Raw genomic sequence first — 13,766 nt, 5'->3', positions numbered from 1 at the left:
CTGTTTTATGTGGCAAAATGCTGTTTGGAGAGAGAAACACTGTTTAATGTGGCAAAATGCTGTTTTGTGGTGGAATCACTGTTTTATGTGGCAAAATCCTGTTTGGAGAGAGACACACTGTATTATGTGGCAAAATGCTGTTTTGTGGTGGAATCACTGTTTTATGTGGCAAAATACTGTTTTGGGGTGGAATCACTGTTTTATGTGGCAAAATGCTGTTTCTGGCTGGAAACAGCGTTTTTTGCGTTTAAAAGCAGTTTGGAGGCAGAATCACTGTTTTATGTGGCCAAATGCTGTTTGGAGAGAGAAACACTGTTTTATGTGGCAAAATGCTGTTTGGAGAGAGAAACACTGTTTTATGTGGCAAAATGCTGTTTTGTGGTGGAATGACTGTTTTATGTGGCAAAATGCTGTTTTGGGGTGGAATGACTGTTTTATGTGGCAAAATGCTGTTTTGGGGTGGAATGACTGTTTTATGTGGCAAAATGCTCTTTGGAGAGAGAAACACTGTTTTATGTGGCAAAATGCTGTTTGGAGAGAGAAACACTGTTTTATGTGGCAAAATGCTGTTTGGAGAGAGAAACACTGTTTTATGTGGCAAAATGCTGTTTTGTGGTGGAATCACTGTTTTATGTGGCAAAATGCTGTTTTGGGGTGGAATGACTGTTTTATGTGGCAAAATGCTGTTTGGAGAGAGAAACACTGTTTTATGTGGCAAAATGCTGTTTTGGGGTGGAATGACTGTTTTATGTGGCAAAATGCTGTTTGGAGAGAGAAACACTGTTTTATGTGGCAAAATGCTGTTTGGAGAGAGAAACACTGTTTTATGTGGCAAAATGCTGTTTTGGGGTGGAATGACTGTTTTATGTGGCAAAATGCTGTTTGGAGAGAGAAACAGTGTTTTATGTGGCAAAATGCTGTTTTGTGGTGGAATCACTGTTTTATGTGGCAAAATGCTGTTTGGAGAGAGAAACACTGTTTAATGTGGCAAAATGCTGTTTTGTGGTGGAATCACTGTTTTATGTGGCAAAATCCTGTTTGGAGAGAGACACACTGTATTATGTGGCAAAATGCTGTTTTGTGGTGGAATCACTGTTTTATGTGGCAAAATACTGTTTTGGGGTGGAATCACTGTTTTATGTGGCAAAATGCTGTTTCTGGCTGGAAACAGCGTTTTTTGCGTTTAAAAGCAGTTTGGAGGCAGAATCACTGTTTTATGTGGCCAAATGCTGTTTGGAGAGAGAAACACTGTTTTATGTGGCAAAATGCTGTTTGGAGAGAGAAACACTGTTTTATGTGGCAAAATGCTGTTTTGTGGTGGAATGACTGTTTTATGTGGCAAAATGCTGTTTTGGGGTGGAATGACTGTTTTATGTGGCAAAATGCTGTTTTGGGGTGGAATGACTGTTTTATGTGGCAAAATGCTCTTTGGAGAGAGAAACACTGTTTTATGTGGCAAAATGCTGTTTGGAGAGAGAAACACTGTTTTATGTGGCAAAATGCTGTTTTGTGGTGGAATCACTGTTTTATGTGGCAAAATGCTGTTTTGGGGTGGAATGACTGTTTTATGTGGCAAAATGCTGTTTTGGGGTGGAATGACTGTTTTATGTGGCAAAATGCTGTTTGGAGAGAGAAACACTGTTTTATGTGGCAAAATGCTGTTTTGGGGTGGAATGACTGTTTTATGTGGCAAAATGCTGTTTGGAGAGAGAAACACTGTTTTATGTGGCAAAATGCTGTTTGGAGAGAGAAACACTGTTTTATGTGGCAAAATGCTGTTTTGGGGTGGAATGACTGTTTTATGTGGCAAAATGCTGTTTGGAGAGAGAAACACTGTTTTATGTGGCAAAATGCTGTTTTGTGGTGGAATCACTGTTTTATGTGGCAAAATGCTGTTTTCGGGTGGAATGACTGTTTTATGTGGCAAAATGCTGTTTATGGCTGGAAACGGCATTTTTTGCCTTTAAAGGCTGTTTTGATGGAGAAACAGTGTTTCATCTGCCAAAATGCTGTTTATAGGTGGAATCACTGTTTTATGTGGCAAAATGCTGTTTGGAGAGAGAAACACTGTTTTATGTGGCAAAATACTGTTTTGTGGTGGAATGACTGTTTTATGTGGCAAAATGCTGTTTGGAGAGAGAAACACTGTTTAATGTGGCAAAATGCTGTTTTGTGGTGGAATCACTGTTTTATGTGGCAAAATCCTGTTTGGAGAGAGACACACTGTATTATGTGGCAAAATGCTGTTTTGTGGTGGAATCACTGTTTTATGTGGCAAAATACTGTTTTGGGGTGGAATGACTGTTTTATGTGGCAAAATGCTGTTTCTGGCTGGAAACAGCGTTTTTTGCGTTTAAAAGCAGTTTGGAGGCAGAATCACTGTTTTATGTGGCCAAATGCTGTTTGGAGAGAGAAACACTGTTTTATGTGGCAAAATGCTGTTTGGAGAGAGAAACACTGTTTTATGTGGCAAAATGCTGTTTTGTGGTGGAATGACTGTTTTATGTGGCAAAATGCTGTTTTGGGGTGGAATGACTGTTTTATGTGGCAAAATGCTGTTTGGAGAGAGAAACACTGTTTTATGTGGCAAAATGCTGTTTGGAGAGAGAAACACTATTTTATGTGGCAAAATGCTGTTTCTGGCTGGAAACGGCATTTTTTGCCTTTAAAGGCTGTTTTGATGGAGAAACAGTGTTTCATCTGCCAAAATGCTGTTTATAGGTGGAATCACTGTTTTATGTGGCAAAATGCTGTTTGGAGAGAGAAACACTGTTTTATGTGGCAAAATGCTGTTTTGTGGTGGAATCACTGTTTTATGTGGCAAAACGCTGTTTTGGGCTAGAAACAGCGTTTTTTGCCGTTAAAGGCTGTTTGGATTGAGAAACAGTGTTTTATCTGCCAAAATGCTGTTTATAGGTGGATTCACTGTTTTATGTGGCAAAATGCTGTTTGGAGAGAGAAACACTGTTTTATGTGGCAAAATACTGTTTTGTGGTGGAATGACTGTTTTATGTGGCAAAATGCTGTTTGGAGAGAGAAACACTGTTTAATGTGGCAAAATGCTGTTTTGTGGTGGAATCACTGTTTTATGTGGCAAAATCCTGTTTGGAGAGAGACACACTGTATTATGTGGCAAAATGCTGTTTTGTGGTGGAATCACTGTTTTATGTGGCAAAATACTCTTTTGGGGTGGAATGACTGTTTTATGTGGCAAAATGCTGTTTCTGGCTGGAAACAGCGTTTTTTGCGTTTAAAAGCAGTTTGGAGGCAGAATCACTGTTTTATGTGGCCAAATGCTGTTTGGAGAGAGAAACACTGTTTTATGTGGCAAAATGCTGTTTTGGGGTGGAATGACTGTTTTATGTGGCAAAATGCTGTTTGGAGAGAGAAACACTGTTTTATGTGGCAAAATGCTGTTTGGAGAGAGAAACACTATTTTATGTGGCAAAATGCTGTTTCTGGCTGGAAACGGCATTTTTTGCCTTTCAAGGCTGTTTGGATGGAGAAACAGTGTTTTATCTGCCAAAATGCTGTTTATAGGTGGAATCACTGTTTTATGTGGCAAAATGCTGTTTGGAGAGAGAAACACTGTTTTATGTGGCAAAATGCTGTTTGGAGAGAGAAACACTATTTTATGTGGCAAAATGCTGTTTTGTTGTGGAATCACTGTTTTATGTGGCAAAACGCTGTTTTGGGCTGGAAACAACGTTTTTTGCCGTTAAAGGCTGTTTGGATGGAGAAACAGTATTTTATCTGCCAAAATGCTGTTTATAGGTGGATTCACTGTTTTATGTGGCAAAATGCTGTTTCTGGCTGGAAACAGCGTTTTTTGCCTCTAAAAGTTGTTTGGAGGTCAGAATCACTGTTTTATGTGGCAAAACGCTGTTTTAGGCTGGAAACAGCGTTTTTTGCCGTTAAAGGCTGTTTGGATGGAGAAACAGTGTTTTATCTGCCAAAATGCTGTTTATAGGTGGAATCACTGTTTTACGTGGCAAAATGCTGTTTGGAGAGAGAAACACTGTTTTATGTGGCAAAATGCTGTTTGGAGAGAGAAACACTATTTTATGTGGCAAAATGCTGTTTTGTGGTGGAATCACTGTTTTATGTGGCAAAACGCTGTTTCTGGCTGGAAACAGCGTTTTTTGCCTCTAAAAGTTGTTTGGAGGCAGAATCACTGTTTTATGTGGCAAAACGCTGTTTGGAAAGAGAAACACTATTTTATGTGGTAAAATGCTGTTTTGTGGTGGAATCACTGTTTTATGTGGCAAAACGCTGTGTGCCCCAAAAGTGACCCCAAAGTTCAAAAGGTCACCAATGTTAAGTCAATGACGGCCTTCTCATCAACTTTACTGAGGCCTTTTCAGCCATGCAAGTCCCGATTGACTTGCAACCACTTTTGCCTGATAGCTGGCGTCCCACCGAACGTGTGAGTTCAATTTTGTCCTTCTCGGACCACAGGAAGTGCCCCAAAAGTGACCCCAAAGTTCAAAAGGTCACCAATGTTAAGTCAATGACGGCCTTCTCATGAACTTTACTGAGGCCTTTTCAGCCATGCAAGTCCCGATTGACTTGCAACCACTTTTGCCTGAAAGCTGGCGTCCCACCGAACATGTGAGTTCAAAGTTGTCATCCTAGGACCACAGGAAGTGCCCCAAAAGTGACCCCAAAGTTCAAAAGTTGGCCAATGTATGAGGAAAAAATTTACTGAGGCCTTTTCAGCCATGCAAGTCCCGATTGACTTGCAACCACTTTTGCCTGATAGCTGGCGTCCCACCGAACATGTGAGTTCAATTTTGTCCTTCTCGGACCACAGGAAGTGCCCCAAAAGTGACCCCAAAGTTCAAAAGGTCACCAATGTTAAGTCAATGACGGCCTTCTCATAAACTTTACTGAGGCCTTTTCAGCCATGCAAGTCCCGATTGACTTGCAACCACTCTTGCCTGAAAGCTGGCCACCCACCGAACGAGTGAGTCCAATTTTGTCCTTCTAGGACCACAGGAAGTGCCCCAAAAGTGACCCCAAAGTTCAAAAGGTCACCAATGTTAAGTCAATGACGGCCTTCTCATCAACTTTACTGAGGCCTTTTCAGCCATGCAAGTACCGATTTACTTGCAACCACTTTTGCCTGAAAGCTGGCGTCCCACCGAACATGTGAGTTCAATGTTGTCATTCTAAGACCACAGGAAGTGCCCCAAAAGTGACCTCAAACTTCAAAAGGTCACCAATGTTAAGTCAATGACGGCCTTCTCATCAACTTTACTGAGGCCTTTTCAGCCATGCAAGTCCCGATTGACTTGCAACCACTTTTGCCTGAAAGCTGGCGTCCCACCGACCATGTGAGTTCAATTTTGTCATTCTAGGACCACAGGAAGTGCCCCAAAAGTGACCCCAAAGTTCAAAAGGTGGCCAATGTATGAGGAACAAATTTACTGAGGCCTTTTCAGACATGCAAGTCCCGATTGACTTGCAACCACTTTTGCCTGATAGCTGGCGTCCCACCGAACGTGTGAGTTCAATTTTGTCCTTCTCGGACCACAGGAAGTTCCCCAAAAGTGACCCCAAAGTTCAAAAGGTCACCAATGTTAAGTCAATGACGGCCTTCTCATCAACTTTACTGAGGCCTTTTCAGCCATGCAAGTCCCGATTGACTTGCAACCACTTTTGCCTGAAAGCTGGTGTCCCACCGAACATGTGAGTTCAAAGTTGTCATCCTAGGACCACAGGAAGTGCCCCAAAAGTGACCCCAAAGTTCAAAAGTTGGCCAATGTATGAGGAAAAAATTTACTGAGGCCTTTTCAGCCATGCAAGTCCCGATTGACTTGCAACCACTTTTGCCTGATAGCTGGCGTCCCACCGAACATGTGAGTTCAATTTTGTCCTTCTCGGACCACAGGAAGTGCCCCAAAAGTGACCCCAAAGTTCAAAAGGTCACCAATGTTAAGTCAATGACGGCCTTCTCATAAACTTTACTGAGGCCTTTTCAGCCATGCAAGTCCCGATTGACTTGCAACCACTCTTGCCTGAAAGCTGGCCACCCACCGAACGAGTGAGTCCAATTTTGTCCTTCTAGGACCACAGGAAGTGCCCCAAAAGTGACCCCAAAGTTCAAAAGGTCACCAATGTTAAGTCAATGACGGCCTTCTCATCAACTTTACTGAGGCCTTTTCAGCCATGCAAGTACCGATTTACTTGCAACCACTTTTGCCTGAAAGCTGGCGTCCCACCGAACATGTGAGTTCAATGTTGTCATTCTAAGACCACAGGAAGTGCCCCAAAAGTGACCTCAAACTTCAAAAGGTCACCAATGTTAAGTCAATGACGGCCTTCTCATCAACTTTACTGAGGCCTTTTCAGCCATGCAAGTCCCGATTGACTTGCAACCACTTTTGCCTGAAAGCTGGCGTCCCACCGACCATGTGAGTTCAATTTTGTCATTCTAGGACCACAGGAAGTGCCCCAAAAGTGACCCCAAAGTTCAAAAGGTGGCCAATGTATGAGGAACAAATTTACTGAGGCCTTTTCAGACATGCAAGTCCCGATTGACTTGCAACCACTTTTGCCTGATAGCTGGCGTTCCACCGAACGTGTGAGTTCAATTTTGTCCTTCTCGGACCACAGGAAGTTCCCCAAAAGTGACCCCAAAGTTCAAAAGGTCACCAATGTTAAGTCAATGACGGCCTTCTCATCAACTTTACTGAGGCCTTTTCAGCCATGCAAGTCCCGATTGACTTGCAACCACTTTTGCCTGAAAGCTGGTGTCCCACCGAACATGTGAGTTCAAAGTTGTCATCCTAGGACCACAGGAAGTGCCCCAAAAGTGACCCCAAAGTTCAAAAGGTCACCAATGTTAAGTCAATGACGGCCTTCTCATCAACTTTACTGAGGCCTTTTCAGCCATGCAAGTCCCGATTTACTTGAAACCACTTTTGCCTGAAAGCTGGCCACCCACCGAACGAGTGAGTCCAATTTTGTCCTTCTAGGACCACAGGAAGTGCCCCAAAAGTGACCCCAAAGTTCAAAAGGTCACCAATGTTAAGTCAATGACGGCCTTCTCATCAACTTTACTGAGGCCTTTTCAGCCATGCAAGTCCCGATTGACTTGCAACCACTTTTGCCTGAAAGCTGGCGTCCCACCGAACATGTGAGTTCAAAGTTGTCATCCTAGGACCACAGGAAGTGCCCCAAAAGTGACCCCAAAGTTCAAAAGTTGGCCAATGTATGAGGAACAAATTTACTGAGGCCTTTTCAGCCATGCAAGTCCCGATTGACTTGCAACCACTTTTGCCTGATAGCTGGCGTCCCACCGAACGTGTGAGTTCAATGTTGTCATTCTAAGACCACAGGAAGTGCCCCAAAAGTGACCTCAAACTTCAAAAGGTCACCAATGTTAAGTCAATGACGGCCTTCTCATCAACTTTACTGAGGTTTTTTCAGCCATGCAAGTCCCGATTGACTTGCAACCACTTTTGCCTGAAAGCTGGCGTCCCACCGACCATGTGAGTTCAATTTTGTCATTCTAGGACCACAGGAAGTGCCCCAAAAGTGACCCCAAAGTTCAAAAGGTGGCCAATGTATGAGGAACAAATTTACTGAGGCCTTTTCAGACATGCAAGTCCCGATTGACTTGCAACCACTTTTGCCTGATAGCTGGCGTCCCACCGAACGTGTGAGTTCAATTTTGTCCTTCTCTGACCACAGGAAGTTCCCCAAAAGTGACCCCAAAGTTCAAAAGGTCACCAATGTTAAGTCAATGACGGCCTTCTCATCAACTTTACTGAGGCCTTTTCAGCCATGCAAGTCCCGATTGACTTGCAACCACTTTTGCCTGAAAGCTGGTGTCCCACCGAACATGTGAGTTCAAAGTTGTCATCCTAGGACCACAGGAAGTGCCCCAAAAGTGACCCCAAAGTTCAAAAGGTCACCAATGTTAAGTCAATGACGGCCTTCTCATCAACTTTACTGAGGCCTTTTCAGCCATGCAAGTCCCGATTTACTTGAAACCACTTTTGCCTGAAAGCTGGCCACCCACCGAACGAGTGAGTCCAATTTTGTCCTTCTAGGACCACAGGAAGTGCCCCAAAAGTGACCCCAAAGTTCAAAAGGTCACCAATGTTAAGTCAATGACGGCCTTCTCATCAACTTTACTGAGGCCTTTTCAGCCATGCAAGTCCCGATTGACTTGCAACCACTTTTGCCTGAAAGCTGGCGTCCCACCGAACATGTGAGTTCAAAGTTGTCATCCTAGGACCACAGGAAGTGCCCCAAAAGTGACCCCAAAGTTCAAAAGTTGTCCAATGTATGAGGAACAAATTTACTGAGGCCTTTTCAGCCATGCAAGTCCCGATTGACTTGCAACCACTTTTGCCTGATAGCTGGCGTCCCACCGAACGTGTGAGTTCAATTTTGTCCTTCTCGGACCACAGGAAGTGCCCCAAAAGTGACCCCAAAGTTCAAAAGGTCACCAATGTTAAGTCAATGACGGCCTTTTCATACACTTTACTGAGGCCTTTTCAGCCATGCAAGTCCCGATTGACTTGCAACCACTCTTGCCTGAAAGCTGGCCACCCACCGAACGAGTGAGTCCAATTTTGTCCTTCTAGGACCACAGGAAGTGCCCCAAAAGTGACCCCAAAGTTCAAAAGGTCACCAATGTTAAGTCAATGACGGCCTTCTCATCAACTTTACTGAGGCCTTTTCAGCCATGCAAGTCCCGATTTACTTGAAACCACTTTTGCCTGAAAGCTGGCCACCCACCGAACGAGTGAGTCCAATTTTGTCCTTCTAGGACCACAGGAAGTGCCCCAAAAGTGACCCCAAAGTTCAAAAGGTCACCAATGTTAAGTCAATGACGGCCTTCTCATCAACTTTACTGAGGCCTTTTCAGCCATGCAAGTCCCGATTGACTTGCAACCACTTTTGCCTGAAAGCTGGCGTCCCACCGAACATGTGAGTTCAAAGTTGTCATCCTAGGACCACAGGAAGTGCCCCAAAAGTGACCCCAAAGTTCAAAAGTTGGCCAATGTATGAGGAACAAATTTACTGAGGCCTTTTCAGCCATGCAAGTCCCGATTGACTTGCAACCACTTTTGCCTGATAGCTGGCGTCCCACCGAACGTGTGAGTTCAATTTTGTCCTTCTCGGACCACAGGAAGTGCCCCAAAAGTGACCCCAAAGTTCAAAAGGTCACCAATGTTAAGTCAATGACGGCCTTTTCATACACTTTACTGAGGCCTTTTCAGCCATGCAAGTCCCGATTGACTTGCAACCACTCTTGCCTGAAAGCTGGCCACCCACCGAACGAGTGAGTCCAATTTTGTCCTTCTAGGACCACAGGAAGTGCCCCAAAAGTGACCCCAAAGTTCAAAAGGTCACCAATGTTAAGTCAATGACGGCCTTCTCATCAACTTTACTGAGGCCTTTTCAGCCATGCAAGTCCCGATTTACTTGAAACCACTTTTGCCTGAAAGCTGGCCACCCACCGAACGAGTGAGTCCAATTTTGTCCTTCTAGGACCACAGGAAGTGCCCCAAAAGTGACCCCAAAGTTCAAAAGGTCACCAATGTTAAGTCAATGACGGCCTTTTCATACACTTTACTGAGGCCTTTTCAGCCATGCAATGTCCCACTTTAATTGCAGTTTGGATGGAGAAACAGTGTTTTATCTGCCAAAATGCTTTTTATAGGTGGAATCACTGTTTTATGTGGCAAAATGCTGTTTCTGGCTGGAAACAGTGTTTTTTGCCTTTAAAGGCTGTTTGGATGGAGAAACAGTGTTTTATCTGCAAAAATGCTGTTTATAGGTGGAATCACTGTTTTATGTGGCAAAATGCTCTTTCTGGCTGGAAACAGCGTTTTTTGTCTTTAAAGGCTGTTTGGATGGAGAAACAGTGTTTTATCTGCCAAAATGCTGTTTATAGGTGGAATCACTGTTTTATGTGGCAAAATGCTGTTTGGAGAGAGAAACACTGTTTTATGTGGCAAAATGCTGTTTTGTGGTGGAATCACTGTTTTATGTGGCAAAACGCTGTTTTGGGCTAGAAACAGCGTTTTTTGCCGTTAAAGGCTGTTTGGATGGAGAAACAGTGTTTTATCTGCCAAAATGCTGTTTATAGGTGGATTCACTGTTTTATGTGGCAAAATGCTGTTTCTGGCTGCAAACAGCGTTTTTTGCCTCTAAAGGTTGTTTAGAGGTCAGAATCACTGTTTTATGTGGCAAAACACTGTTTTAGGCTGGAAACAGCGTTTTTTGCCGTTAAAGGCTGTTTGGATGGAGAAACAGTGTTTTATCTGCCAAAATGCTGTTTATAGGTGGAATCACTGTTTTACGTGGCAAAATGCTGTTTGGAGAGAGAAATACTGTTTTATGTGGCAAAATGCTGTTTTGTGGTGGAATGACTGTTTTATGTGGCAAAATGCTGTTTTGGGGTGGAATGACTGTTTTATGTGGCAAAATGCTGTTTTGTGGTGGAATCACTGTTTTATGTGGCAAAATGCTGTTTTGGGGTGGAATGACTGTTTTATGTGGCAAAATGCTGTTTCTGGCTGGAAACGGCATTTTTTGCCTTTAAAGGCTGTTTTGATGGAGAAACAGTGTTTCATCTGCCAAAATGCTGTTTATAGGTGGAATCACTGTTTTATGTGGCAAAATGCTGTTTCTGGCTGGAAACAGCGTTTTTTGCGTTTAAAAACAGTTTGGAGGCAGAATCACTGTTTTATGTGGCCAAATGCTGTTTGTAGAGAGAAACACTGTTTTATGTGGCAAAATGCTGTTTTGGGGTGGAATGACTGTTTTATGTGGCAAAATGCTGTTTGGAGAGAGAAACACTGTTTTATGTGGCAAAATGCTGTTTTGAGGTGGAATCACTGTTTTATGTGGCAAAATGCTGTTTTGGGGTGGAATGACTGTTTTATTTGGCAAAATGCTGTTTGGAGAGAGAAAAACTGTTTTATGTGGCAAAATGCTGTTTGGAGAGAGAAACACTGTTTGATGTGGCAAAATGCTGTTTTGTGGTGGAATCACTGTTTTATGTGGCAAAATGCTGTTTTGGGGTGGAATGACTGTTTTATGTGGCAAAATGCTGTTTGGAGAGAGAAACACTGTTTTATGTGGCAAAATGCTGTTTTGTGGTGGAATCACTGTTTTATGTGGCAAAATGCTGTTTCTGGCTGGAAACAGCGTTTTTTGCGTTTAAAAGCAGTTTGGAGGCAGAATCACTGTTTTATGTGGCCAAATGCTGTTTGGAGAGAGAAACACTGTTTTATGTGGCAAAATGCTGTTTGGAGAGAGAAACACTGTTTTATGTGGCAAAATGCTGTTTTGTGGTGGAATGACTGTTTTATGTGGCAAAATGCTGTTTTGGGGTGGAATGACTGTTTTATGTGGCAAAATGCTTTTTTGGGGTGGAATGACTGTTTTATGTGGCAAAATGCTGTTTGGAGAGAGAAACACTGTTTTATGTGGCAAAATGCTGTTTGGAGAGAGAAACACTGTTTTATGTGGCAAAATGCTGTTTTGTGGTGGAATCACTGTTTTATGTGGCAAAATGCTGTTTTGGGGTGGAATGACTGTTTTATGTGGCAAAATGCTGTTTATGGCTGGAAACGGCATTTTTTGCCTTTAAAGGCTGTTTTGATGGAGAAACAGTGTTTCATCTGCCAAAATGCTGTTTATAGGTGGAATCACTGTTTTATGTGGCAAAATGCTGTTTGGAGAGAGAAACACTGTTTTATGTGGCAAAATACTGTTTTGTGGTGGAATGACTGTTTTATGTGGCAAAATGCTGTTTGGAGAGAGAAACACTGTTTAATGTGGCAAAATGCTGTTTTGTGGTGGAATCACTGTTTTATGTGGCAAAATCCTGTTTGGAGAGAGACACACTGTATTATGTGGCAAAATGCTGTTTTGTGGTGGAATCACTGTTTTATGTGGCAAAATACTGTTTTGGGGTGGAATCACTGTTTTATGTGGCAAAATGCTGTTTCTGGCTGGAAACAGCGTTTTTTGCGTTTAAAAGCAGTTTGGAGGCAGAATCACTGTTTTATGTGGCCAAATGCTGTTTGGAGAGAGAAACACTGTTTTATGTGGCAAAATGCTGTTTGGAGAGAGAAACACTGTTTTATGTGGCAAAATGCTGTTTTGTGGTGGAATGACTGTTTTATGTGGCAAAATGCTGTTTTGGGGTGGAATGACTGTTTTATGTGGCAAAATGCTGTTTTGGGGTGGAATGACTGTTTTATGTGGCAAAATGCTCTTTGGAGAGAGAAACACTGTTTTATGTGGCAAAATGCTGTTTGGAGAGAGAAACACTGTTTTATGTGGCAAAATGCTGTTTGGAGAGAGAAACACTGTTTTATGTGGCAAAACACTGTTTTAGGCTGGAAACAGCGTTTTTTGCCGTTAAAGGCTGTTTGGATGGAGAAACAGTGTTTTATCTGCCAAAATGCTGTTTATAGGTGGAATCACTGTTTTACGTGGCAAAATGCTGTTTGGAGAGAGAAATACTGTTTTATGTGGCAAAATGCTGTTTTGTGGTGGAATGACTGTTTTATGTGGCAAAATGCTGTTTTGGGGTGGAATGACTGTTTTATGTGGCAAAATGCTGTTTTGTGGTGGAATCACTGTTTTATGTGGCAAAATGCTGTTTTGGGGTGGAATGACTGTTTTATGTGGCAAAATGCTGTTTCTGGCTGGAAACGGCATTTTTTGCCTTTAAAGGCTGTTTTGATGGAGAAACAGTGTTTCATCTGCCAAAATGCTGTTTATAGGTGGAATCACTGTTTTATGTGGCAAAATGCTGTTTCTGGCTGGAAACAGCGTTTTTTGCGTTTAAAAACAGTTTGGAGGCAGAATCACTGTTTTATGTGGCCAAATGCTGTTTGTAGAGAGAAACACTGTTTTATGTGGCAAAATGCTGTTTTGGGGTGGAATGACTGTTTTATGTGGCAAAATGCTGTTTGGAGAGAGAAACACTGTTTTATGTGGCAAAATGCTGTTTTGAGGTGGAATCACTGTTTTATGTGGCAAAATGCTGTTTTGGGGTGGAATGACTGTTTTATTTGGCAAAATGCTGTTTGGAGAGAGAAAAACTGTTTTATGTGGCAAAATGCTGTTTGGAGAGAGAAACACTGTTTGATGTGGCAAAATGCTGTTTTGTGGTGGAATCACTGTTTTATGTGGCAAAATGCTGTTTTGGGGTGGAATGACTGTTTTATGTGGCAAAATGCTGTTTGGAGAGAGAAACACTGTTTTATGTGGCAAAATGCTGTTTTGTGGTGGAATCACTGTTTTATGTGGCAAAATGCTGTTTCTGGCTGGAAACAGCGTTTTTTGCGTTTAAAAGCAGTTTGGAGGCAGAATCACTGTTTTATGTGGCCAAATGCTGTTTGGAGAGAGAAACACTGTTTTATGTGGCAAAATGCTGTTTGGAGAGAGAAACACTGTTTTATGTGGCAAAATGCTGTTTTGTGGTGGAATGACTGTTTTATGTGGCAAAATGCTGTTTTGGGGTGGAATGACTGTTTTATGTGGCAAAATGCTTTTTTGGGGTGGAATGACTGTTTTATGTGGCAAAATGCTGTTTGGAGAGAGAAACACTGTTTTATGTGGCAAAATGCTGTTTGGAGAGAGAAACACTGTTTTATGTGGCAAAATGCTGTTTTGTGGTGGAATCACTGTTTTATGTGGCAAAATGCTGTTTTGGGGTGGAATGACTGTTTTATGTGGCAAAATGCTGTTTATGGCTGGAAACGGCATTTTTTGCCTTTAAA

This window comes from Centroberyx gerrardi, chromosome 18 (genome assembly GCF_048128805.1).
Source record: "Centroberyx gerrardi isolate f3 chromosome 18, fCenGer3.hap1.cur.20231027, whole genome shotgun sequence".
Lineage (NCBI taxonomy): Eukaryota > Metazoa > Chordata > Actinopteri > Beryciformes > Berycidae > Centroberyx > Centroberyx gerrardi.
The sequence above is the reverse complement of the archived record's forward strand: the minus strand, read 5'-3'. Positions refer to the sequence as shown.